The sequence below is a fragment of the Carcharodon carcharias genome, chromosome 1 (genome assembly GCF_017639515.1).
Source record: "Carcharodon carcharias isolate sCarCar2 chromosome 1, sCarCar2.pri, whole genome shotgun sequence".
NCBI classification, from domain to species: Eukaryota; Metazoa; Chordata; class Chondrichthyes; order Lamniformes; family Lamnidae; genus Carcharodon; species Carcharodon carcharias.
In genome coordinates this window covers 240778086-240805950 of record NC_054467.1, presented here as the reverse complement: position 1 = coordinate 240805950, position 27865 = coordinate 240778086, and the positions used below count along the sequence as shown (strand labels likewise).

The 27865-nt window shown below is 42.6% G+C and overlaps 1 protein-coding gene across 8 annotated transcripts in view; it reads right to left on the bottom strand.

Moving 5' to 3' along the window:
- ctnna2 (catenin (cadherin-associated protein), alpha 2) overlaps positions 1 to 27865 on the bottom strand; it is a 1471852-nt gene that overhangs the window by 751453 nt on the left and 692534 nt on the right. The gene's annotated exons all lie outside the window — the stretch shown is intronic.

Here is a 27865-nt window from a genome sequence, read left to right as displayed (position 1 = left end):
GGTTTGGAAGGTGCTGTTGAAGGAGCTATGGTGAGTTGCTGCAGTGCATCTTGTAGATGGTACACACTGCTGCCACTATGTGTTGGCGGTGGAGGGAGTGGATGCTGAAAGTAGTGGATGGGGTGCCAGTCAAGCGGGCTGCTTTGTCCTGGATGGTGTCAGCTTCTTGAGTGTTGCTGGATTCTATGAAGCAAATCCACACAATAAAAGAATCATTGACCAGCAATGCAATTGACAGAGCACAGGGAATATTGGTGAAAGATGTAATAAACTTCACTTGAAACAGTAAGTGGAGTATGTTTATAAACTCAGATTTGAAGTCAATTTTATTTTATGCTAGTGCTGCCAACTCCCAACATGCAGATCCTCTATGGCCAGTGGTATTAGTAGGCTGTAAAAGTGGTTTAAACACACCTCATATGAGTAATGCCCTTAGGTTTACCTTAGTCTCACTCATAAATCAAGTTTTCTACCAAAATTAACGGAACAGAGAGAAAGCTAAAATCTAAATATCAATGAGAATAATGACCAAAGTCACTGATAACTGACTCAATAACTTATAGTTCAAAGCAATAGCTCAAATGGAGGCACAATGCAGGCACTCCCAAGATTCGGTCCACCTGGAGAGTTGTTTCAACATTAACTAGAGGACTGACTCCAAGAATAAGTACCTGATGGCCCTATACATCTAGACGAGTATTTCACCATGGCGCTGCTGGAGCTGCACAACAGGGGCAAAGTGCCCGAGGAGCAGGGTACTTAAAGTGGAAGGTGAAGTCCTTGCTTCATCCACCACCGTCTGCAGCCTGGCAGCATGGAGGTCAAACTGAAAGCCTACTGGGAACAGCCAGAGTTGTGACTGGAAAAGCAGCAAGCACAGGAGAGATGGAGCTGCTCTTCTAATCATAGATTCTGTCTTTCTCACACTTGCTGTTTCAGCTCCTCCGATCACAGATTTGCTCTCTCCCATGTAGTAAAAGCAAAATACTGCAAATGCTGGAAATCTGATATAAAAATAGAAAAAGCTGAAAAAACTCAGCAGGTCTGGCAGCATCTGTGGAGAGAGAAACAGAGTTAATGTTTTGAGTCAGTGTGACTCTTCTTCAGAGTTCATGACCAAAAGGTGGAATTTTCTCATCCATGTATACATAAACTAGACTTCCAAACACAAGTCCATTTTTCTCACTTTGTTTCCATGGCAAAGTATGTGGAAACATTCATTATTAATGCTGCCAGGATTTTTTATGAACTTGCATCATCATAGGATCCAGCACAGAAGGAGACCATTCAGCCCATTATTCTTGTACCAGCTCTTTGGTAGAGCGGTATATTAGTCTCACTCCCAAGCTCTTTCCCTGTAGCCCAGTAATGTCTTTACCTCGAGTATTTATCCAATTCCCTTTTGAAAGTTACAGTTTAATCGATTTACATCACCCTTTCAAGTAGTGTACTTCGATCACAACAACTCTCCGCATGAAATAAAGTTTCCTCATGTTGTCTCTGGTTAATTTTCCAATCCCCTATGATACTATAACTAAGTTAACATTATGTTAGATGCATAACTCTCATAATTGTCAGTTTGCCATGATTAGCCTAAGAGAACAGGAAAATTAATTAATTTTAATCCTAAAATATTGAAATGCCATTATTGGGAGCTTTGCAAGTAATAACATATGTTAAAAAAATAACAGTTGATTTATTTGCTGAAGTTATAACTGAGAGTCTGCATGGTAAAATGGAACTGCCTCTTTAAACAAACTGCAACTGCTAAGAGTGTTGACATACGTGTTTTTTTTGAGGCTATCATGGTGCAGTTGCATCTTAATGGAAAGCAGCTGCACCCAAAGAGAGTATTGCTTGTGTCATATCTGTCTCACACTGTGCAGTAAACACCATTTCCACAGAGTCCATGTTATTCCAGGCAGATAATTTCTGCTTTATCTACAAACCAGAAAAATGCACAGCTTTGCCTCCATCTTCCAGTCCTAAAGGTAATGCTTTCTGTCATTACAAATCTATTTGATACACTTATACAAACAATATATTTCCTGCTAGACTATAGCCAGGGGAAGATAACAAAAAAATACTGAGGCTGGTACACTCCTTTGCACCTCAATGCCCAGCTTAATGTTAAATCTATGCCTCAAGGCCAAAGGAATTAACATCAGCTGAGATTATTCACAAACAATTAAAACATTCTTTTTGTCAAGACATTTTGTTCACATGCTGTAGTATGTGAAAAGCAAAAGTTACTGGTGAGGTATTTTTTAATACCTGGGCAACAGCAGAGGGAGAGCCAGATTTGCTCCTCCTTTTTTTGGTCATTCGGGAAATTGAGGCACGACCCTGCCCTAGTTGTTGCTGTGCAATGTAACCAATTATCAGGGATAATTATTTTCCTCTATTATTTATCAAGAATTACTAAGGATCCTTATTACTGTTCAAAAGGATGGCTGAATGCAAACGATTCCGTGTAGTCCAACTTTGTTAGCGAAAAACCAGCCAATCCAAACACAGCTGTCATAATACTCCGTTCACGCATCTCAGATAGTACAACTTTCAGAAAAGCACAGTCATCCAGCTATAGTGAGCACAAGAATTGCCTTTCATAAGAACAATAAGAAGTAGGAGCAGGAGGGAGCCATGTGGCCCCTTGACTGTCCCACCATTCAAAAGATTATAGCCAAATTTCTACATCAATTCCACTTTGCCACCCCATCCCCAAAAATAATCTACTGACATTAACATCTGGCGTTAATCTTTATATAAAGTTGGCATTATTCTTTGGGTTTGAGGCACGGAATTTACCTTTATTAATGTGCATAATGGTGTCCCAGCCTTAGTATATTTGCTTCTTCCTTTAGCTATAGTTAAGCAGCAAATATGTTGTCTATGTGAGGGTATTGATTAAATATGGTATAACAATAGCTTTCCACAGTGTCATTATTCTGATGGAGTAAGTTCCAAATTGTCCCAAGGTGCTCAGTTTTCTAAAGACTGTCTACCTACAAAGAGAAGTCTCCTCTACTAGAAATATCAGATTACATATCTGACTTTAAAATTGTGCATAGCTCTTACATTCAAATGATGTGATGATGCATATGTTGGCCTGCTGTTACCTCAATTTCCACACAGATAACAACCTAATCTGGATGGAATCAAATGAAACCATACTAAAGGTCACAGAATTGTAAGCTGAAGTGAGTTGCACCAATAGGTAGTTAATGCTGGAGTGGCCGCAATCCTTTACACTTGTTCAAAAATTTCTTTGGTCAAAGCAGTCATCACCCAATGAACTGTCCACATGCCTAGGCTGTAATGATGGGTTTTTGCCAATTATAATCATTTGGGGTGTTCATCACATTGCGCCTGTATCTTTGGATGCATGAGTACCCGTGGTTATACGAATCCAGCGTTAGTCACCTGAATAGCAGTAGCCAGAGGTTAATTATTGGAAGCCACAGACACAGTTCTGTTTCTCCTGCTGTTGTATTGACTTTAAATTCAGTCAATTAACTAGCCCTTTATACATAAGGCCTGTGACCAGCAGTTAATTGAAGCCACACAGATATGTCCTGCTCTGTTGTAGTAAAGTTAATTGAAGATAACAGCAAATTGTAGCCACAAGCCTTGCAGAACAGAAAAAAAAGTGTCTTGTGTGATCTCCAGCCTCACTCTTTATCCTATTCTACCCACTGCCTTGAGCCACCATTGGCCCTTTTCCAGTGACAAATTGATTATGTGGCTTGATTGTGCTCATATTATGTTTGGACTTTTTAAATGAATTTACATGGAAACATCAGCGTAAATAAACCAACACAATGTCCAGTGTCCAATAGTGCCCCTTGTAGAAACTTCAGGCCGTTGTCACCATATACATTAAGATCATATTGCTGGTTTATGTATTTGTCAACAAGCTAACATTGTATCGCAAATGGGAGTGAAGCTCTTGCTTTTTAATCAGGTTACGCTGGCTACTAGCACCGACCAGTAAGTAAGGTTCAGAGACTGGTATCTAATGGCAGGCAGCAAAATGTTCTATATATGCACATTGTCATTGCAAGAAAGAAATCAAACTATCTCGTTCAAAAGCAGAGAGAAATCTAAATTGTCTCAAGGTATTGTTTTGGATTGTCCAACGGTTTTAAGGTTTGGACTTTTTGAAGGTATTAAGGTCTGGATAGCCCAGAGGCATGAGTGTACCGAGAAAGATAAAGATTGTATTCATATAGCATCATTCACAATCTCATGACATCCCAAAGTGCTCTACAGCTAATGAGGTACTTTGAAGTATAGTCACTGTTGCAATGTTGCTTCAAGTAGAATATAAGAAGAAGAAAACAAAAAAGTACAGAAAGAACTAATGACACAGGTCATGCCTGACAATGAAAATAATGTTATATAAACCAAAGAAAATGCAAATCCTCAATGAGTCAGACATCACTTGTACCATGTCCACAGTACATGTGAAATGCTATGTTCTGTTATTTAATCCAATTTCCCATTAATTTCCTGCAGAGATTGAAGTCCTTTAAATGAAGTGAAAACACATACAGCAAAAAGTCCAGGGTACATGGTGGTTACTGTATAGTTTATTTCTACAGTTTTTATTTGGGATTACAACTGACTAATACACTGTGAAAAAAAATGCTAAACTCAGATAATTACTGGCACTGAGTGCCCCTTGTTGATCTATTAATGCTCTATTGCAAAGTTGTTAATAAGAAAAACTTCAGACCTTGTCTATGTAATCCAACAGTATCCAAAAACAATGACTGTTGCCAGGGTTACATCTGTGACCATATTCTGTTTGAAACAGTGAAGTCATCGAAGAGCCAACAACATGAATTTAGAATTTATGGTGTGGATAATTCAAATAAAGTCATGTTAGTTTGTGTTCGAAATACAGATTTATTTATTTCTGCAGGGGCAAGGTCACAGCATATGTAAACATATTTACCTAACACACTGGACGTGTTTAGAAAAAGTCAGTTGGGATTCAGTTGTTCTTACCGTAGAACCATGTACATGCCTGGGTTGGCTATTCGCTAGAATAATGCAAATCTAATCTACTGCCCTAGTCTCCCTTCACAGTCTTGTAGCTTGCTTTGCTTCAAATATTTCTCCAACTTTCCTTTGAAAGGTGTAATGCCCTATACCACATCCTGTGCCAAAGCTTTCCATGCATGAGCAACTCTCCAGAAAGTCATTGGGCTGGATTTTTATGGAGTTGTGGAGACCTTTAAAAATCTGTAAGACTTTCTCCATTTCTGACAGATCCTATTTTTGCTAGGCAGTGGGGAGGGGGAAAGTGGGATGTGGCTCCCACATGTGGGAAACCCAAACTCAGCAGCACCATTTGAACTCAGTGATGAGGTGAGTTCAAACAGACCCCTTTTTCACTGAAGCAAGACCCTTGTCCTGGAGTGTGTGAGAATGAATTTGGAGAGGCCATAAATGCTTTTGAAGGGTGGATAAGATCTGTAGAACTAGCATTATCAAGAGTTGCTAGAGGTTGTAAATTCACTGTTTGACAGTCCAAACAGGTTATTAAAAATGAGCTACCTTTTATGTGGGGCTGTGAATACATTGTTTTTCTAATGGATTAAGTACTTGAGTGGTTTAAATGTATTGAATGGTCTTTCATGAATGGGAGTGTTTTTTTACAGTGAACTCCATCATGGATATTTCAAACCCTATTTTATCTCAGCGTGGCTCGTGATGTCTGCTTATGGTGGATACTGGGTGAGATGGCATGGAGGTTGTATGGGCCATGGGGATGGATGGGGGGAGGGGGTTGTGAGTTAACACTGAATTGGCATAGGGGCCATTAGGAATGGATTGGCATGTGTTGGCATGGTTGGGCATGGGAAGTGAATAGGAATGAGGGGGTATGAGGGGTGAAGACTAGAAGGTTTACTATTTAACAAAACAACTAGGACAAAGTTACAGAGAACTGAGGTGGGTCTTTTAAACAGCACTCTTTGTCACTCGGCAGCCACTATGGCCATCTTCAATCCGTGTTTGCAAGTGGCGGGCCCAAAGGAATAATTTGCAGGGCTATGGCTAAACAGGAAATGGACTGATTAGAGTCAGCACACACAAAATGAGCTAAGTGGCTCCCTGTGCTGAAAGATTCTATGATACCAAGATTTGGCATTGGAATTGCTCATTGACTGGATTGACAATCAGCTGGCATATACAAGCCTGTTTTTGTTTAGCCAAACCCACACATAAAGATATATATATATATATAATATATCTAACACAACAGTTGTTGTAAAAAAAGACTCCAACCTCACTACTCTCCAACCATTATTAAAGGATGACACAACAGTGCTACTTATTCCCATAAGACCATAAGACACAGGAGCAGAAATTAGGCCATTTAGCCTATCAAGTCTGCTCCGCCATTCAATCATGGCGATAACTTTCTCAACCCCATTCTCCTGCCTTCTCTCCGTAACCTTTGATCCCCTTACCAATCAAGAACCTATCTATCTTGGTCTTAAATACACTCAATGACCTGGCCTCCACAGCCTTCTGTGGCAATGAATTCCATAGATTCATCACTCTCTGGCTAAAGAAGTTTCTCCTCATCTCTGTTCTAAAAGGTCTTCCCTTTACTCTGAGGCTGTGCCCTTGGGTCCTGGTCTCTCCTACTAAGGGAAACATCTTCCCCACGTCCACTCAATCCAGGCCTTTCAGTATTCTGTAAGTTTCAGTCAGATCCCCCATCATCCTTCTAAACTCCATCGAGTATAGACCCAGAGTCCTCAAACGTTCCTCATATGTTAAGCCTGGGATCATTCTTGTGAACCTCCTCTGGACCCTCTCCAGGGCGAGCACATCCTTCCTGAGATACGGGGCCCAAAATTGCTCACAGTATTCTAAATGTTCTCTGACCAGAGCCTTATAAAGCCTCAGCAGCACATCCCTGCTTTTATATTCTAGTCCTTTCGAAATAAATGCCAACATTGCATTTGCCTTCCTAACTTCCGTGTCAACCTGCAAGTTAACCTTAAGAGAATCCTGGACTAGGACTCCCAAGTCCCTTTGCACTCCAGATTTCTGAATTCTCTTCCCATATAATGATGTACCACAACAGGAGGCCTTTACTGTGCTGACTCTTTGAAAGAGGCATCCAATGAGTGCATTCCAGATCATGACAAATTGAAGCATTCTTATTCTCCACCTGAATCTATAGAATCTTCTTCTGCCATCCTATCAGGTAGTAACTCTTTTCTTAAGGGAGAACAACTGATATCAGTACCAGAGGACACACCAGTGCCAGCAGAATGACATGTTTACTTATGTCTCCAGAGGATCCAGCAAAAAAAAGAGTCTCCCGGGCCATCAGCCTCAAGATATCTGGTGCTTTCAGCTCCATGAGGCCTGAGCACAGCAGCTGGCACCACAGGAATAGAGGAAATTAGCTTCAGCTGCACCAACTCCACAGAAACTTACTCCAGTCGGTAGTTCAGCATTTGAATACTGCTGTTTTGGCTTCATTCTAAAAACTAGAGTTGGCAACAGCAACCCGCATCATTAAATTATTCTGTACCTGAATTTAGCCATGCAAAATCTACACAGCAAATAATCAGTGAAAAGAGCATTTTATATACAATTCTCTGAGTTCTGACTCATTGTAAATACTGAGTATTTTTGTGTATTCCAGAATTTGGAGGGCCATTTTATATCGTAGTAACATAATTACATAAATAATCGCAATTCCCATCATGTGCGTCTATGAAGTAAAATCTAGTATAAGCAGCGAGGAAGCCAACTATAAAGTTTAAGTCAAGACCAACCAAAGATAAATGATGTATTTTGCTTTTTCTGATTGGTTGGCCAGAAAAGTCCCTGGTTAGGACCCAAAAAGTATTCTATTTATAGAAGGGAGGGGGTGGAGGTTGGGGGGGAGGTGGAAGAGTAAAATTCCTCGGATGGCCTTCGGGCTCCTGCCTGGCCTTACCTCTCCACAGTTTTACGGTGGAATGGGTGAGGCCTAAGCAGGCCCATCCACCCTTGCCCCAATTGAGGCCCTTGAATGGCCAATTAATAACTATTTAAGGGCCGTTTCCCACCCAGCCTCAATTTTTAGGTTGGCGGCAGCTGGGAAGCCTGAAAAGTAACCTTTCTCAGGCCTTGGGCGGGAAGGAAGGGGGTGGCTCCAGCAATGGCCTCTTTTTACCATCAGGCACCCAAACCTCCTCCCCCACCCGCACAAGGTCTGGTCCATGTGGATGCACCTACCACTGCCGGCCTCTCCACCAGGACCCCCACACTCCATTCTGCCCAGCCTTCCTCCGGGATTCACCTCCCCTCCCTGCCCTGGGATCCCAACACTTACCTGGTTCTGGGCTTCCAGGACTTAGGGTGGATTGTCCCAGCTTTGCACTAAGTGCGGTAGCAGGTGTGGAAAAAAACATTTTACCCGCTGGCCGCAAAGGTGAGGTTTCGCGCCATATCATCCCCTTCCCAGCGTGTCTGCCTCATTAATAATGCATTTACATGAAACACTCCAGGTCAGAGCTTGGATTTGCCTGCCATGCTGTGACCTCAGCGCTTTCTCGCTCTGGGCGCCATATTTAAAGCACACCAGAACGCAGCCTACTTCATGTCTACAGACCAGAACTTCTCCAGGCGACAGATGGCCCCGAAAGCAAAGGCGATGGCAGCCCCCAAATTTAGTGATTCATCTCTGGAGCACCTGCTGGATGCAGTGGAAGGCCGGCCCTCACAATGTCCTCTAACCCTGCTCTGGCCGCAGGAGATCCACCAGAGTCACCAAATTGGCCTGGGAGGCAGTGGCAGCGGTGGTCACGCCACCAGAGCAGAGTAGGACAGACATCCAGTGCAGGAAGAGGATGAATGCTCTCATCCATTCTACCAGGGTAAGTCAAACACCTCATCACTCTCAACACGCACTCCCAAGCCCATCACACATCAACAGGGATCTCACACCTCAAGGGACAACACCACTAACTCTCACACACACCCTCACATCTCCATCAGGCTTATGTCCTCAGTAGCTCGTGTCCTCATCCCGTCCATGTCTCCTTTCACCACACAAACATTCTACGCAGTGCCATGTGTCCTGCTCACACTCTCCATCTGTTTTCATGCTGCAGGCTCACAACAGCAGGGAGGCATCCCAGGCTTGTGGTGGAGTGGCCCACATTAGGTCCCTCACTCCCATTGAGCTGACTGGTGAGGACGTGAAGTCGATGGTCAACACTCACGTGAGGATCCTGCGCCACATTATTCCTCTCTCAACGCAACTGTGAGTCTCTTTCTCCTGCTACCATGCACTAATTATCTCAACTTTGGTTCACAGGGAGCTCTGCCAAGCGACTCAGCCAGCAAGTCCCTCAACTCCATTCAGTTCCTCACCTGCAGCCAAGAGGACACCTGCTCCATTGAACAGTTGGAAACAAGCAGCCTGGAAGACCCTTCACAGCGCTTACCCACACCATCCACCAGTGCAGAGACACACGCCTTGGTGGAACCTAGACCTAGAGCAGGCTCGGGTTCACAGTCTGGTGGTCACTGCACGAACCTGTGTCCACAGCAAGAGAAGGCAGATTCAGTCAAGCTCCCCGGCACTCGGAGGACTAATGGGGAAGAAGCATCTGTGAGGTCTGTGTCAGATGAGGAGCTTCTGGATTCAGCCTTCCTACTTAACGTGGAGAAGGCGGGGGAACATCATACATAGCTTTGGAAATTATCAACAGAGTGGCACGCAAGTCAGAGGAGTGCATCCGCCTGCTCCCTGGTGAAGTGGTGCCCACATGTACACGCCTGGAATATGAAGATGCATGCAGACCTGCACTCCATCGTGGTAGCCATGGGTGAGTTCCTGCAGTGGCAACATGGGAGAGAAATGGGGCACCTCAACATCCTACCAGGTGCTCCTTCCCCTCAGGGAGTCAGGCTTGGTAGCGTCGGTCACCCGAAAGGAGGAGAAGTGGCAGCTGGACACCTCTGGGCCATCCACTCTGGAATCTTAGAGGCTGTCCGATCCCTCGTAGTCCCCTTTGCCTGTAACCCCTGCAACCTCGTCCTCTACCTCAGCTGGCACACAGGAGGACTGCCAAAGCAAGCCAGGGCCCTCAAGGCTTTGGCTCTCCGGAGTCATCAAAGACAAGAGGGCCACCCATTGCACAAACTGTCTCCACCCCTGCTGCGGATGTCAGGGCAGCACCTAGAAGAAGTGGTAGGCCTAGAAAAGTTAAGGAAATCTGATCATAAGTAGTTGCACGGGTGAACACATTTTGTTACTTTATAAATCTGAAAATATATTCACTTTCACCAAATAATGTGTAATGTTGTCTTTCAGCTTCATTGACAGGTTTCGCGAGTCATCTCACTGTAATCCCCCCGCTAGTAGTTCAGCTGCACACAGCCGGACCACGAGTAATTCTGGAGGAAGAAGTGTGAGTAGGGCAGGGCCTTTCGGATCCCCACGCCAACACGCTCCCACGCACATGGAGCTTTCATCCATCACACTCATCTCACTGTCCTGAGCATTTTCAATGCTGCCTGCTGGGGATCTCTTTCAGCTGTCCATCTGAGCTGACCTGCATCTCCACCCACCCACTATCACCCTCCCATTCAGCTCCTGTGCCCGTCCAACATGAGACTCCGCCCACATTCGGTTTCTGCGAAACGGTAGTTGTCAAATTTCTCATCAGCTCCCCCATTCTTTCTCCTCCCCCTGGGGAGGTGGTGGCATAGTGATATCATCACTGGACTAGTATTCCAGAGACCCAGGATGATGGTCTGGGGATACGGGTTCAAATCCCACCATGGCGGATTGTGAAATTTGAATTCAATAAAAATCTGGAATTTCATGATAACTGTGAAACCATTGCCAATTGTCACAGAAACCCTTTACCTGGTCTGGCCTACATGTAACTCCAGACCCATAGCAATGTGATTGACTCTTAAGTGCCCTCTGAACAAGGGCAGCAGTGCCCACATCCCATGAACAAATGACTCCAACTAATTTAAAATCCACAACATTCTAATGAAGGGTTAAGTTTCCAAAGCTGGTTTATAAATTGTTGATGCTACTGAGTTGATGAATCTGTGTTCTTGGTCAGGCAGATACTCTGTCTATAACACTGATGTTCTAGTGCTCACTTCCACTCCAGCCGTGCAAAGAGGAAGTCAGAAAATAAACACTAGATAATTTTCTAACCCTGAAAAGAACATAAGGAAATATGCATCAAGAAAATGATATTCAACCCTTGTGCCAAATCCAATTTGTACCAGGAGAAGGGTAGATAATAACTACAAAAAAAAATTACAAGAATGCTCTGGAAATCTTTCTTCATGCCAGATACTTGACTGAAGCCTGCAAGATGTCAAGAGAGTATTACTAAATTCTAACTGATGAGATACTTAAGAACAGCTCCACTGATAATTAAGTGGATAAATGCACCATCCAGTGAGCTACTGAGTCACACAGAGTAAACCATTCCTTGACGTTATCTCTTGCCTATGCTTCATTAGCTTCACTCCATTGCAGGGAGGGGGTGGTGGGGTCCGGTGGTGGTGGATTTCTAAAATCAGAAGTGTGCTCCGATCTCTCTGAGACTAAGTGCTGTCTCAGGGAGATCGGTTCCCAAAGTAAAAAACTTACTGCTGTGAAGATTTCACTCACCATCCATGTCACATGAGCTGGGACATGGACAATAACGTTAATTAAAAGTGTCTCTTAATTTTTTTGATTCAGCAATGAAGCCTCATCCCGCCCATGGATGAGGTTTCATGCTTTTTCAGGTGGACGCCGGTGCTTTCGACCTGCCCGCCAACTTTAATGAACTTAATTGTTTTTTGAATGGCCTAAATAGGCCGTTGACAGGTCAGTGGGCACGCATCCGACTTAGATGCGCACCCACTGAACTGACAATCTAATTGATGTGGGGTGACGTCAGGACACACGACCGACGTCACCCCGCGTCATTTTACACGTTGCCGAGTGGGCCCCGCCCCCGCTCGCCAACCAGAAGATGCTGACCTAGATTCAGGGAAGGTACCATTAGATTGGAAAATAGCTAATGTAGCTTCTTTCAAAATGGAGGGAGACAGGAAGCAGGAAACTATTGGCCAGTTAGCTTAACATCTGTCTTAGGGAAGGCATTAGAAGCTATTACTAAAGGCGTTATAATAGGGCACTTAGATAAATTCAAGGCAATCAGGCAGCATCAACATGGCTTTGTGATATGGAAATCATGTTTAACCAATTTACTGGAGTTCTTGGAAGAAGTAACATGTGCTGTGGATAAAGGGGAACTGGTGGGTGTGCTGTACTTAGATTTTCAGAAGGCATTTGATAAGGTACCACATCAAAGATTATTGTGGAAAATAAAAGCTCATGGTGTAGAGCATAAATATCATTAACATCGATAAGAGATTGGCTAACTAACAAGAAACAGTAGGCATAAATGGCTCATTTTCTGGTTGGCAGGATGTGATGAGTGGTGTGCCACAGGGATCAGTGTTGGGGCCTCAACTTTTTACAATTTATATAAATGATTTGGATGAAGGGATCGATGGTATGGTTGCTAAATTTGCTGACGACACAAAGGTAGGTATGAAGGTAAGTTGTGAAGAGGACCTAAGGAGGCTACAAACTGATATAGATAGGTTAAGTGAGTAGGCAAAGATCTGGCAAATGGAGTATAATGTAGGAAAATGTGACATTTTCCATTTTGGCAGGATGAATAAAAAAGAAGCATATTATCTAAATGGTGAGAGATTGCACAGAGATCTGGGTGTCCTAGTGCATGAATCGCAAAAGGTTAGCATGCAGGTGCAGCAAGTAATTAGCTAATAGGATGTTATTGTTTATTGCAAGGGGAATTGAGCACAAGAGTATGGAGGTTATGCTTTGGTTTTACATGGCATTAGTGAGCCCACATCTGCAGTACTGTGTACGATATCAGTCTCCTTATTTAAGGAAAGATGTAAATGCATTAGAAGCAGTTCAAAGGAGGTTCACTTGAATAATACCTCAAATGGGTGGGTTATCTTATGAGGAAAGGCTGGACAAGCTCAGTTTATATCCGCTGGAGTTTAGAAGAGTAAGGAGCGACTTGATTGAAATGTATAAGATCCTGACCGTATTTGACAGGGTGAATGTGGAAAGGAAATTTCCTCTAAACTTTCACCCCTGGACAAGTTAGCTGAATATCTGTTGTCAGGAAAATGCTAGAATCTTTAATTAAGTATAGGATGACTGAACAACTTGAAACCTTTCAGCTGATCAATGACAGCCACTGTGGCTTTATAAAGGACAGGTCCTACCTACGAATCAGATGGAATTTTTTGAAGAGATGGCTAAAATAGTGGACAGGGGAATGTTTATGAATGTCATTTATATGGACTTCCAGGAGACATTTGATAAAATCTCTCATAAGATTTTGTTAGCTAAAGTTAAAGCTCATGTAATTGAAGGCAAATAACTAGGGCTGTAGAGAGGGCTTTAAACTAAATAGAGCAGGGGGAGGGTTCTGTAAAGGGGATACATAGGCGAACAAAGCAAAAGGACATGGCAGCCTTGCAGGGCTGTTATTTAGGTAATGATACCCGGAGTGTGACAGGAAGGGACAGAGTATACAAACATTAAAAAAAGCAGCAAATGGGGTCAAATGGGGAAAAAGTGGTAAAAAGGCAAAAAGGCTCTTTACTTAAATGCACATAGCATTCGGAATAAAATAAATGAATAAATAACACAAACAGAGGTTAATGGGTATGATCTTATAGCCATTACGGAGATGTGGTTACAAGGAGATCAAAGCTGGGAACTAAATATTCAGGGGTATGTGACTTTTTGAAAGGACTGGTGGGAAGGAAAGGGTGGTGAGGTAGCTTCGTTAGTACAAGATGGATCTTCGATTGGAAGATGTAGAATCCATATGGGTGGAGGTAAGAAATAACAAGGGGAAGATGACAGTGGTGGGAGTAGTCTAAAGGCCCTATAACATTGTCTATACTACAGGACAGAGAATAAACCAGGAGATACTGAGGGCAGGTAAAAAAAGCAGTACATTAATCATGGGTGATTTTGACCTTTATGTAGATTGGGAAAATCAAATTAGCAGAGATAGACACAAACGAGAATACATGAGTGTATTCAGGACAGTTTTTTAGAACAATATGTCGTGAATCCAACCAGGGATCAGGCTATTTTGGATCTGGTAATGTCTAATGAGGCATGTTTAATAAATGATTTCAACGTAAAAGATCCCCTAGGGAACAGTGACTATAATATGGTAGAAATTAGCATTCAGTTTGAGAGTGAGAAACTTGGGTCGGAAACAACTGTGCTAAACTTAGATAAGCGTAATTACAATGGATAGAGGGCAGAGTTGGCTGGAGTGGACTGGGAAAGCAGTTTAGCAGAAACGATGATTGATGATCAATGGCAGATGTTTAAGAAAATAGTTCATAACTCTCAACAAAGATATATCCCAATGAGGAAGAAGGATTCAAGGAAGGGGATAATCCAACCATAGTTAACCAAGGAACTTAAGGACAGTATCAAATTGAAAGAAAACCATACAATGATAAGCCAGGCGATTGGGAAAGTTTTAAAAACCAACAAAAGATTACCAAAAATTAATTAAAAGGGAGAAAATAAACATTGAGGGTAAACTAGCAAGTCATATAAAAACAGACAGTAAGAGCTTCTTTAAATATATAAAAAGGAAGAGAGAGGCCAAAGTGAACATAAGCGCCTTAGAGAATGAGGGTGGGGAAATAATAATGGGGAACCAGGAAATGGCAGAGGAGTTGAATAAATACTTTGCTGGGGAGAATACCTAAAATCGAGAGTGTGCTCTTTTGCGCATGCGCACAAAAGAGCACACCCATCTCCCTGAGGCTAAGTGCCGCATCAGGGAGATTGCCTCTACTTTCAAAAATATTAAAAATAGAAAACAAATTCCTTTACATGTCCCCTCACGTGACAATGTCACATGAGCTGGGACATGTTCATAATTTCCAAAAAAACTTTATTAACGTTTTTAAAACTCTACATGAAGCCTCAACCCGCCTGTGGATGAGGTTTCATGTTTTTTCTACTTCCCGCTGGGGCTCTTGGCCTGCCCACCAACCTTAAGGTTGGACGGGCAGGTCCACTAATTACTTTAATTGCTCTGTCAATGGCCTCAATTGGCCATTGACAGGTCGGTGGGCGTGCAGCTGATTTTGCTGCGCCCCGTCTTCCTGAAAATTTAAATGGGGCGGGATGATCTCGGGGTTCTGCCCGACGTCACCGTGCGTCATTTTACACGTCAGCGAGCGGGCCCCGCCCCTGCTTGCCGATGGTAAAATCCAGCCCAGAGAGTTGGGATAAGGGGGATTTTTTCAGGATGGCAACCTGTGGAGTGCCACAGGGATCAGTGCTGGGACGTCAATTATTTATAATATATAATAATAACTTCGATCAGGGAACTGAATGTACTATCGCTAAGTTTGCAGATGACGCAAAAATAGATGGGAAGGCAAGTGGTGAGGATGACACAAGGAGTCTACAGAGGGATATAGACAGGTTAAGTGAATGGGCAAAAACTTGGCAAATGGATTATAATGTGGGAAAATGTGAGGTTATGCACTTCGGCAGGAAGAATAGAGCAGCTGAATATTATTTAAATGGAGAAAGACTGCAGAAGGCTGCAGCACAGAGGGATTTGGGAATCCTTTGCATGAATCCCAAAAAATTAACATACAAGTTCAACAGGTAGTATGGAAGGCAAATGGAATGTTGGCCTTTATTTCAAAGGGAATGGAATATAAAAATAGGGAAGTCTTGCTAAAACTATACGAGGCACTAGTTAGACCACACCTAAAATACTGTGAACAATTTTGGTCCCTTTATCTAAAGAAAGATATACTGGCATCGGAGGCAGTCCAGAGAAGGTTCACAAGGTTGATCCCAGGTATGGAGGGATTTTTCTATAAGGAGAGGTTGAGTAGATTGGGCCTGTACGCATTGGAATTTAGAAAAATGAGAGCTGACCTTATTGAAACATATAAGATTCTTAGGGGGCTTGACAGGGTAGATGCTGAGAGATTGTTTTCCCTTGTGAGAGACTCTAGGACCAGAGGTCATAATATCAGAGTAAGGGGATGCCCATTTAAAACAGAGATGAGGAGGAATTGCTTCTCTCAGAGGGTAGTGAATCTGTGGAATTCTTTACTGCAGATGGCTGTAGAGGCTGGGTCATTAAGTATATTCAAGGCTGAGATAGACAGATTTTTAATCAGTAAGGGAATCAAGGGTTATGGGGAAATGGCAGGAAAGTGGGGTTGAGGATTATCAGATCAGTCATGATCTCATTGAATGGTGGAGCAGACTCAAAGTGCTGAATGGCCTACTTCTGCTCCTACGTCTTGAAGTATTATGGTCTAAATTATTGAACTGGTTAGAAAATTGGCTGAGGGAAAGGAGACAGTGTAGGGATAATGAGCACATACTCTAATTGACAGGATACGAATTGTGGTGGCCGGTAAGGATTTATTTGGGACTTCGATTCTTCACTGTATTCACTAATAACTTGGATGTTGGAATAGAAGACCATATATATCCAAATTTGCCTCCACCACAAAGGTATTATAAACAGTACAGAAGGAAGCATAAAATTAAGAGATATGAGTCAGGATTTTACGTTTGCAAATTGGGACTGCTGACATCCCAATAGGTAGGTCAGGTGTTTCTCATGTGTCGGTGCAGACTCGATGGGCCGAAGGGCCTCTTCTGCACTGTGTGATTCTGTCTGTGATCCCATACATGCATGAATTGCAGTGTGATGACGTCAGGTTGTGAACCCAACACACTAGTTGCCAATAATATGTTAGGTGGGTGGATGCCGAAATTGACAACTTGCCCACCATTTTTAAAAAAGTCATTAATGGGCAATGGAGCTGGTTAGCAAGCCAACTGATCCACTGCCCATGCCATAATGTGGTTGGCCTGGGCAGGCGGCCTGGGCAGGAGGGTCCTTTTTTTTACCATCTGAGGTGAAAAAGCAGGAAGAAAGATGGGTGCATCATTTGGGAGGTGCCATGTGCATATTTTTGTGCCTCCCCACCTGACCTCCAAAATCCACCTCCCCACCCCCCCTTGGCCCCTGCCTGATGGTGCCTGATTTCCATCTATCCAGAAATCCTGGATTTCCTTGCATCTGGGATCCATTGTTCACTTCATAGTGAGATTGCTGCAGTCCCAGCAGCACCCACTACTGAATTCTGGCACTGCTGAGACTACTCAGCCGCCAGCCAATCGGATTGGTCTAGATAGCTCTTGAAGGCAGGACTTCTTCCCACTGAGAGGCGGAAGTGCCCAGCTCTTCTTGGTTAAGCCATCCATTGTGTGTTACCACGGCGGGACGGCCTTTTTTAAAGTTGGTCAGTTTACGACTCACTTTTCTAACTGGGGAGTGATCAATACCCCACCCCGTAAAATCCAGGCTTTTGTTAGGTTAAGAGAATGGGCAAAATTGTGGCAACTGGGTTCCAATAGACAACTGTGAAGTCATTCACTTTGAAGCTAAAAAGGAAGAATAGGATACTTTCTAAATGGTGTAAAGCTAGAAACAAAGGTGGTCCAAAGAGATGGGGTTCCAGGTACACAGATTGTTTAAATGTCATGAGCACCTACAGAAAATAATCAAAAAGGCAAATGAAATGCTGGCCTTTGTATCTAGAGGATTAGAATACAAGGGGCTAGAAGTCATGCTTCAACTATACAAAACCACAGATAGTTAGATGGTTGGACTACAGATGATGTACCTTGAGCAGTTCTGGGTGCCACACCTTAGGAACTATAAATTGGACTTGAAGGGAATGCAGCACGGATTTATAAGAACAATACCTTGGGCTCCAAGCATTAAATTACAAGGAGAGATTACGCAATCAAGGGTTGCATTCTCTGGAATTTAGAAGGCTAAGGGGCAATTTGATCAAAGATTTCAAAATGTTAAGGAGAACAGATAGAGTAGATTGGGAGAATTTTTTCTGCTACTTGGGGAGTAAAAGAGTAGGGGGCTTAGTCAAAAAATTAGAGCAAGTTCTTTCAGAGGTGATATTAAGAAACACTTCTTCATGTAAAGGATGGTAAAAGTTTGGAATTCTCTTCCACAAGAGCAATTGATGCTAGATCATCTGTTAATTTTAAAATTGAGATGGGTAGGCTTTCGTTATCCTAAAGTATTAAAGGGTATGGGGCAAAGGTGGGTATATGGAGTTAGGTTGGATATCAGCCATGGTCTCATTGAATCATGGGACAGGCTTGAGGAGCTAAATGGCCGACTCCTGTTCCTATGTTCCCAGCCAAAATTATAATTCAAAATGCTGTACGTATCATTTGCCTAAGAGATGTAATGTTGAAGCCCTTAGTTAGGCCACAGCTGGGGTATTGTGTGCAGTTTTTCAGCCTTAAGACAATGGAAAGCATTTAGTATAAGTTCACTTAGATTTAGCAGAAGTAAAGGTGTACTATGAAAAGAGAATTGAGATGTTTAATAGGTAACCTTCTGAAGGTGTTCAAGATTATGGATTTTTACATAAGGTAGGAAGTAGAGTAGGTTAATGGTTATTTTACGGGAATCTGGGATCAATACTTGATGCTGCTGTACTATCGTAAAAACTCATGTTTAATTCGTGTTCCCCTGATCTGGCCTATAGGTTCCACACTAACCTGGTTTATTCTTAATTGCCTTTTGAAGTGACCTGGAAAGTCACCCAGGACAACTAGAAATGGGCAGTACATGTCTCGCCACTGATGTCCACAACTCAAGAACAAGTTAAGTAGTAATAGATTGGTTCTAATGGACAATGAGACACTTGAAAGTACAAATTTAAGATGACCTCAAAAAGAATTAAATAGTAGGTTTTAAAAATGTTGAAGTATCTTTCACTTACTGTTATAGCAGCATAGCCCATAAATTCTGTTGTAAGACAAATAAATCATTTATTTGAAAAAAAAAGTCTCTTTCAAGGATCTGAGAAGTTGGTTTGGAATAGGCAGCTGATGTGGAAAAAAGAAAAACAATTGGTCTATTTCTATGTTGTAACATTACACGATTTTCTCTTTAATCACGAATTGGCCCAGACTCCAAGCCCACATTCTCATCTATCCCCAAGCGTGTAAGTATAGCCAATGACTGGCTCAATGCAGAAATCTCATTTTGAAATTGGATCAGTAAGGGAGGTCCCCATGAACATTCAACTGGAGCCATCTCTGAGGTGGCAGGGACAAGGGTTCGCAACAAAAACAGAAACAGAAATACCTGGAAAAACTCAGCAGGTCTGGTAGCATCGGCGGAGGAGAGCACAGTTGACGTTTCGAGTCCTCATGACCCTTCAACAGAACTAAGTAAAAATAGGAAAGGGGTGAAATATAAGATGGTTTAAGGGGGTGGGGGTTGTTGGGACAAGCAGCCAGTAATAGGTGGAGATAACCAAAAGATGTCACAGATAAAAGAACAAAGAGGTGTTGAAGGTGGTGATATTATCTAAAGGAATGTGCTAATTACTGACTCCTTTAGATAATATCACCACCTTCAACACCTCTTTGTTCTTTTGTCTGTGACATCTTTTGGTTATCTCCACCTATTATTGGCTGCTTGTCCCAACAACACCACCCACCCCCCTCCACCCCCAAACCAGCTTATATTTCACCCCTTTCCTATTTTTACTTAGTTCTGTTGAAGGGTCATGAGGACTCGAAATGTCAACTGTGCTCTCCTCCACCGATGCTGCCAGACCTGCTAAGTTTTTCCAGGTATTTCTGTTTCTGTTTTTGTTTTGGATTTCCAGCATCCGCAGTTTTTTGCTTTTATCCAAGGGTTCGCATCTTGTAGCTGGATTTGGGAGAAGTGCTGGGAGTCAGTTTCATATCCCTGGGACTGAAGGACTCTTGGGAGGAAATTGTGCAATGTGTCTTTTAACACAATGCAGATGCAAACAGAAAAAAGAGTGCAAAGTCTATAGAATTGTAGTTTCCAAGGAACAAAATGCTGCTGCTCTTGGAGTGCTAGTGTGCACTTACATTTCCTCATGTATCAGCTTAAGAACTAAAAATTGGACTTTTCTGAATTTTCCCTACTTCCCTGTGGAGAAGAATCTTATGTGTTTTCAGCACCTCCCACTAAGCAGCCTATCTGAAACTGGTAGCTCCATATGCGGGTGGAACTGTAGGCAGGAAGATGCCTGCTTCCCACTCCACTGCACAGTGCGTGGGCATATCAACATGTTGAGCCATGGGGGAATGCCACAGTAAATATCTTTAATCCTTTAACTGTCAAGATTCTGAAACCTATAGCGCAGTGCCCTGTAGCTTTTAAGTCAGCCATGACTACTGTTCACAACTGTCAGCTAAAATGTACTTTCTCCAGCAGGTTTGTCAGGCTGGTTAACGGGTTAAGTTAAGCAGCAATCAGATGTTGCAACTTTAGTGGCAATGGCAAAACACCAGTTAAAACCTATTGCATTACTTTGTCTTTGTTACCATGTCAAGGTTTCTTGGTACTGGGATACAGAACAGAACACTGCAGCTGTCAAGCAAAGCTAAAGCTCTTCAAGTATCACGCACTCCCGAAATGGATTCTAAATTGCATGTTATCGTGAAGCCTCACTGTAATTTTGTGTGACCCTTAACAAATCTTTTCTGTGATGTTACCTACAGAGTAAGTAAAAATAGAGCTCATTGCCAAAGATGCCACAAGAAAGATTTGATAGGAAGCAAAAGGACATCATCTGAATCTATCATAGCCCATGGGCACCTACTGAGGCACAGCTGTGATTTGTGTACAAAGTTCCATTTGCTTTTCTTTTAAGTTTGCGCAGATATTAGACAAAAGCTTCTGTTTCCTATGATAGTAGTTCTCTCATGAGAATTAAGATTATAAGATATCAAACTCCAACAATCATTATGCCACAGTGGTTGAAATTCACTGTTAAAATATTAACGCATTTAGAGCAATTATATCACATTATATTCAACGGATATAAATATTTAAGAATGTTTTCAATTTTATGTTGAAATTTTTGTCTTCTACAAAGGTACAAAACTTTTTTTTTTAAGAGATTTGGTTGTGATCATTACTTCCAATGTAATCATTTTCTTCAATCCATCTGGCACCCGGCTAAGCGAGAAAGATGAGAGTTTAGCAGGTGGAGTGAATTTCCTTGACAGGATTTTAGATTTAAAAACATTTGATTACAAGTTGAACAAAAAGTTCACACATAGTCCCCATCCAGCTAAGTATAATCAGTGGTGGCAGCCAGTGGCAGCATTCCTGCCTCTGAGTCAGAAGATTGTGGGTTCAGATTCCTCTCCAGAAACTCTAAGCTGAGACTTCATTGCAGTAATGAATGAGTTCCGCACAGCTCTGGAACTTGGTCCCCTGCCTGTTAAATGCATAATTCTTAGTTAAAACAGAAGGTAGTTGATTATTATAATATTTAAATTCATGGGGTTCCTTGCTCGCCTTCAACCCTGCCCTGGTAAAGCCCCAATTGAGGGGGGGAGGTGCTGATGTTGGGCTCCTGACCTAATATCACATTTTAGGGACCTAACCCCTTGCACATGCCCAAATTTGTCTCCTCTTGCGTGGGAAAATTCCTCTTGCTGTCTTTCAGCTGAGGAGGAATGAGGCTCCATCTACCCATTCAGGTACTTTTCAAAGAAGAACAGTAAAGCTTACTCTGGTGTATCACTCAGCTCCAAACAAGAGTCAGATTGGACTCAAAACATTAACTTTGTTTCTCTCTCCACAGATGTTGGCAGGCCTGCTGAGTTTTTCTAACACTTTCTGTTTTTGTTAGAGATCTCCAGCATTCACAGTATTTTCACTAAGTTCGCTCTGGTGTCCTGGCTATTATTTAGCCTTCATCCAACATCAGTAAAACTAAGATTATCTAACCTTTATATCATTGCTGTTTGTGGGATGTTGCTGTGTGTAAGCTGCCTGCTTCATTTCCTGGATTTCTTTTTTAATCCATTCACAGGGTATGGGCCAGCATTTATTGCCCTAGTTTCCCTTGAGAAGGCGATGGTGAGCTGCCTTCTTGAACCTCTGCAGCTCATGTGGTGTAGGTACACCCACAGTGCTGTTGGGAAGGGAGTTCCAGGATTTTGACCCAGTCACAGCGAAGGAACGGCGATATATTTCCAAGTCAGGATGGTGAGTGACTTGGAGGGGAACTTCCAGTGGTGGTGTTCCCATTTATCTGCTGTCCTTGTCCTTCTAAGTGGTAGTTGTCATGGGTTTGGAAGGTGCTGTCTAAGGAGCCCTGGCAAATTACAGCCGTGATTGCCCTTTGATTGTTTTTAATTAGCTCTAAAGCACTTTAAGATTTTTCCAGCCTGTGAAAGGTACTATATAAATGCATGACTTTCTTTATTCCTTTAAGTCAGAAGGTGATGGGTTCAGTGTCATTTGCAGACCTTAAGCACATAATCGAGGAATAGACTTTAATGAAGGACTGTTGCTTTTTTTGGAAGTGCCCTGTTGAAGTAAGATGTGAAATTTTGGTTGAAGAGGAGCAGGGTATTTCTCCCAGTGCCCTGGCCAATGCTGCTACCACAACCAGCACCTCCAGAGACACAGTAACTGGCCAACCATCTCATCATTGTTTGCGGAACCTTGTTCTGCACAAATTTACTGCATACATTCTGATTCGATTTTTTATCCCTTCTCTTCCAATACCATCTCTAATATACCTAGCACAAAGGAAGATGGTTGTGGTTGTGGAGGTCAGTCATCTCAGCTCCAGGACATCACTGCAGGAGTTCCTCAGGCTGGTGTCCTTGGCCCAACCATCTTCAGCTGCTTCATCAGCTGCTTTATCATCGACCAGAAACTGAACTGGACTAGCCCTATAAATACTGTGGTCAGAAGCTAGGAATTGTGTGACGAGTAACTCACCTCCTGACTCTCCAAAGCCTGTCCACCAGGCCACAAGGCACAAGTCAGGAGTGTGATGGAATTCTCTCCACTTGCCTGGATGAGTGCAGCTCCCGCAACACTTAAGAAGCTTGACACAGTCCAGGACAAAGCAGCCCACTTGATTGGCACCATATCCACAAACATTCATTCCCTCCACCACCGACGCAAAAGTGTGTACCATCTACAAGATGTACTGCAGGAATTCACCAAGGCTCCTTTGACAGCATCTTTCGAACCCCCGACCACTACCAGTTAGAAGGACCAAGGCAGCAGGTAGATGGGAACACCAGCACCTGGAAGTTCTCCTCCAGGTCACTCACTATCCTGACTTGGAAATATATCACCGTTCCTTCACTGTCTCTGGGTCAAAATCCTGGAACTCCCTTCCTAACAACACTGTGGATGTACCTACAACACATGGACTGCAGCGGTTCAAGAAGGCAGCTCACCATCGCCTTCTCAAGGGCAATAAATGCTGGCCCAGTCAGTGAAGCCCACATCCCATGAATGAATGAAAAAAATACATTCTTTTCTGTGGTTGCTCAGGTGGCAGAGCCCTCTCAGTAATTCATTCAAAATGCCACTCTTCATATGCGACTGCCAGCTATATAACCTGCTCAGCCAAGATAATCTTCTCCTCCATGTTTTTTACAGTGAGTTAGGGTGAAGTGAACAAGCTGCAGCAACTTTGGATAACTTTCCCTTCCCTACTGCAAGGTGGTGAGGCCTGGGGTGGGGGGGGGGGGGGGGGGGGGGGGGGGTGGAGGGGGGGGTGGAAATCCCCTGCGGACTTCACACTGGGCGGGCCTTGATTGGCCCACCCACTAAAATTGGTGGCACACCCCCAATCGGGGGCACTGATCAGAGGGCTGCCCACCCAGGCCTGCCCCCACACTTCCCCCCCGATGAAGGGAAAATTTTGTCCCAAGTGAATTTTGGAAAATTAAAACTAATGCATCAACTATCTCACTAGTCACTTCTTTTAAAATCCTCGGATGAAATTCATCAGGACCCGGGGTCTTGTCAACCCACAGTACCAGCAATTTGCTAAGTACCATTTCCCTGGTGATTGCAATTTTCTTGAGTTGTTCCCTCTCTTTAATTCCTGATTTACAACTATTGCTGCAAAGTTACTTGTATCTCTATAGTAAAGGCTGATGCAAAATACCCATTCAATTAATCTCCCATCTCCTTATTTTCCATTATTAATTCCCCAGACATGTTTTCTATAGGACAAATGCTCACTTTGTATACTCTTTTCTGTTTAAAAAATCTACAGAAACTCTTACTGTTCAGTCTTTATATTTCTAGCTAGTTTTCTCTCATACTCTATTTTTTCCCTCCTTATTAATCTTTTAGTCATTCTTAGCATTTTTTATATTCTGTCCAATTTTCTTACTTGCCACCCATCTTTGCACAAATATATACTCTATCTTTAAGTTTAGTACTATCTATAACTTATTTAGTTAACCGCCGGTGGTGGATCCTCCCCTAGGAATGTTTCTTTCATGTTGGAATGTATCTATTCTGTGTATTCTGAAATATATCCTTAAATGCCTGCCACTGAATCTCTATTGACCTACACCTTAACCTAAATTGGCAGTTCACTTTCGCTAGCTCTGCTTTCATGCCCTCACAATAGCCTTACTTAAGTTTAAAATACTAGTGATAGACCCAGCTTTCTTTCCCTGAAACTGAATGTAAAATTCAATCATATTATGATCGCTGCTACCTCGAGGCGCCTTCATTATGAAGTCATTAATTAGTCCTAAAGCTACTCCCTTGTTGGCTCCAGAATGTGCTGATCTAAGAAATTATCCCTAAAATATTTTCTGAATTCGTCATCTATGCTACCTTTGCCCACCTGGTTGTTCCAGTCTATTTGTAGATTAAAATCCCCCATGATAATTACCATACCATTCTGACAAGCTCCTACTATTTCTTCTTTGATACCCCCTCCTACCGTGTGATTACTGATAGGGGGCCTGTATACCACTCCCACAAGAGACATCTTGCCATTATCATTCCTCATCTCTACCCAAACAGCTTCAATATCCTGGTTCCTGTACTTAGGCCATCCCTCTCTATAGTGTTAATGTCCTCTTTAATTAACAGACCCACCCCAATATTTTCCTAACTTTCTATCCTTCCTTAAAGTCACACTTCCTATCCTTCCTAAAAGGTCCCAATCTATCTGAACGAGCAGCCATGTCTCTGCAATGGCTATTAAATCATATTTATTTATCTCTATTTGCACCATTAGTTCACCTGTTTAGTTTTGAATGCTATCTGCATTCAGATACAGAGCCTTAAGTGTTGTCCTTCTCTTATTTTTGTAACCTCTAGCCTAATCTGTTGGTTTATTCTTCAACTTGTACTCTCTGTCCCTTCCTGTCATGGCTTTTTATCATTTCCCAAATTAATACATTCCTCTCTTACCATGCTTCTACTCTTTAATTAACTAAATCTTCCCACATTTGATCCTTTGCCCCCATGATTTAATTTAAAACCCTTTCTTCTTCCCACGTCATGCAATTTGCAAGAACACTTGTCCCGACATTGTTCAGGTGCAGATGGTCCCAACAGTCCAGCCCTCACATTCTCCAGTAGCCGTGCCAGTGCCCCACGAACCGGAACCCACTTCTCCCACACCAGTCTTTGAACCACGCATTCATTTCTCTAAGTTTATGTGCCCTAGGCCAATTTGCACATGGCTCAGGTTATAATCTGGAGATTATTACCTTTGAGGTTCTGCTTCTTAATTTAGTACCTAGTTCCCCATCCTGTCACAGTCTTAAATTATTAATGGGCATACTGGCAGTGTTTTTTAAAAAAAACATACAGGCAAAGACACTGAGCAAAAGATGGCTGAGAATGTAAAGTAACCACTTTCTGGAAAATTCCTTTGTGAATTGTACTTGACCGACTACTCCTGAGAGAACATGGAATGACACACCCAAAAAGGTGTCAAGGCTTACTTCAAACAGAGGCACTTTAGAGGAAGAGATGAAATTCAAAAGACTGAACTTCAATCTCCTGTGGTTGCATAGACAATGGAGAATGATTGCCACATCTCAGCAGACATCCAAAACCATCTCCTGTTGAGTTATATCTCAGAATGTGGAAATAGGCTGAGTTGAAAGAAAATATTTGCATATTTGTGCTTTCCCTTCCAGGAATACACAAGGAAGTAGGTTAAAAACTAACTGCAGACCTGATGTGTATGTGTTAGTGTTCTAAGGTGCTAGTGCTGTGTATGCTGGTGTGCTGTGACAGCAAAATAAGATCAGCTAGGCACCCTTGCAGCTTGCAGGCAAAAGGCTATCTATCAATCTCTGATGCTAGAGACAAGTCAGTAAGGCCACAATCAAGAAAGGAAATAGGAAAGCTTCTTCAGCCATCCTGCAGAACCAAGCATCTCCAAACCAACTGCTAAACTGCCAAAATCAGTTCTACTGGAATCACCCAACTTAACGGCCACAACATTTCACCATCTACTCCTTACGGACAAGCCAAAGACTGATTGTTTTTTCCAGCCCTGAACAGATGTCCCAAATCTGGAACCAGGCAGGTAACACAGTCATCTTGGCTCTTGTCCTTTGCCACAAAGAACAGTGTCAATTGCCCTCACTATATTATCCTCTTAACCACTACATTCCTGTTTGCTTCCTCCTTCCCCCACTTGCACAGCTTCCTGTACCACTGTCCATGGCCAGTCTGGTCCTTCCTTTCATCCAGACAGTTTATGAGCACTTCAAACCTGTTTGACAATTGCAAAGTCTGAGGCTCCTCCACTCCTGTCTGCTCAGTCCCTTTGGTCAGAATATAAAAAATGGCAGAGAATGACTAGAAGGTTAATCAGGAGAAAAATTACAGTATGAGAGGAAGCTAGCAAGAAATGTAAAAACAGATAGCAAGAGTTTCTACAGGTATTTATAAAGGAAAAGAGTAAGTAAAGTGATAGTTGGTCCTCTTGAGAGTGACAGTGGAGAGTTAATAGATAATAAAGAAATGGAAGATGAAATGAACAAATATTTTACTTCTGTCTTCACTATAGAGGATACAAAAAATTCTAGTAATAGCTATAAATCAGGAGGTGGAAGGGAGGGGGGAAACTTGGTGAAATTACAATCGCTAGGGAAGCAATACTGAACACACAGATGGAGCTGTGGACTGACAAGTCTCCAGGTTCTGATGGACTTCATCCTAGGGTCTAAAAAGAGGTGGGTAATGAGGTAGTAGATGCATTGGTATTAATTTTCCAAAATCCTCTAGATTCTGGAAAGGTTCCATCAGACTGGAAAGTACTAAATATAACCCCTCCATTCAAGAAGGGAGGGTGGCAGAAAACAGGAATCTGTAGGCTAGTTAGCTTGACATCGGTTGTGGGGAAGTTGTTAGAAACAATCATTAAGGAGAATACAGCTGGGCACTTAGAGAAGCTCAAGGTAGTTGGGGACAGTCAGCATGGTTTTGTGAAAGAGAAGTCATGTTTAACCAATTTATTGGAGTTCTTTGAAAGAGTAACATACGCTGTGCATGACGGGGAGCCTGTTGACATGCTCTACTTAGATTTCCAAAAGGCATTTGATAAGGTGCCACATAAAAGGTTATTGTGCAAAATAAAAGCTCATGATGAGGGGTTTCATATTAGCATGGATAGAAGATTGGCTGGCTGGTAGAAAATAGAGAGTATACATAAATGTGTCTTTTCCTGCTCGGCAGAATCGACAGACCCCCGCAGGGGTCTGTGCTGAGGCCTCAACTTTTTGCAATTTACATTAATGACTTAGATGAGGGGAGTGAAGGCATGGTAGCTAAATTTTCAGATGACAGAGAAATAGTTATGAAAGTATGTTGTGAAGACGACACAAGCTTGTTGCAGATAGAAATAGATA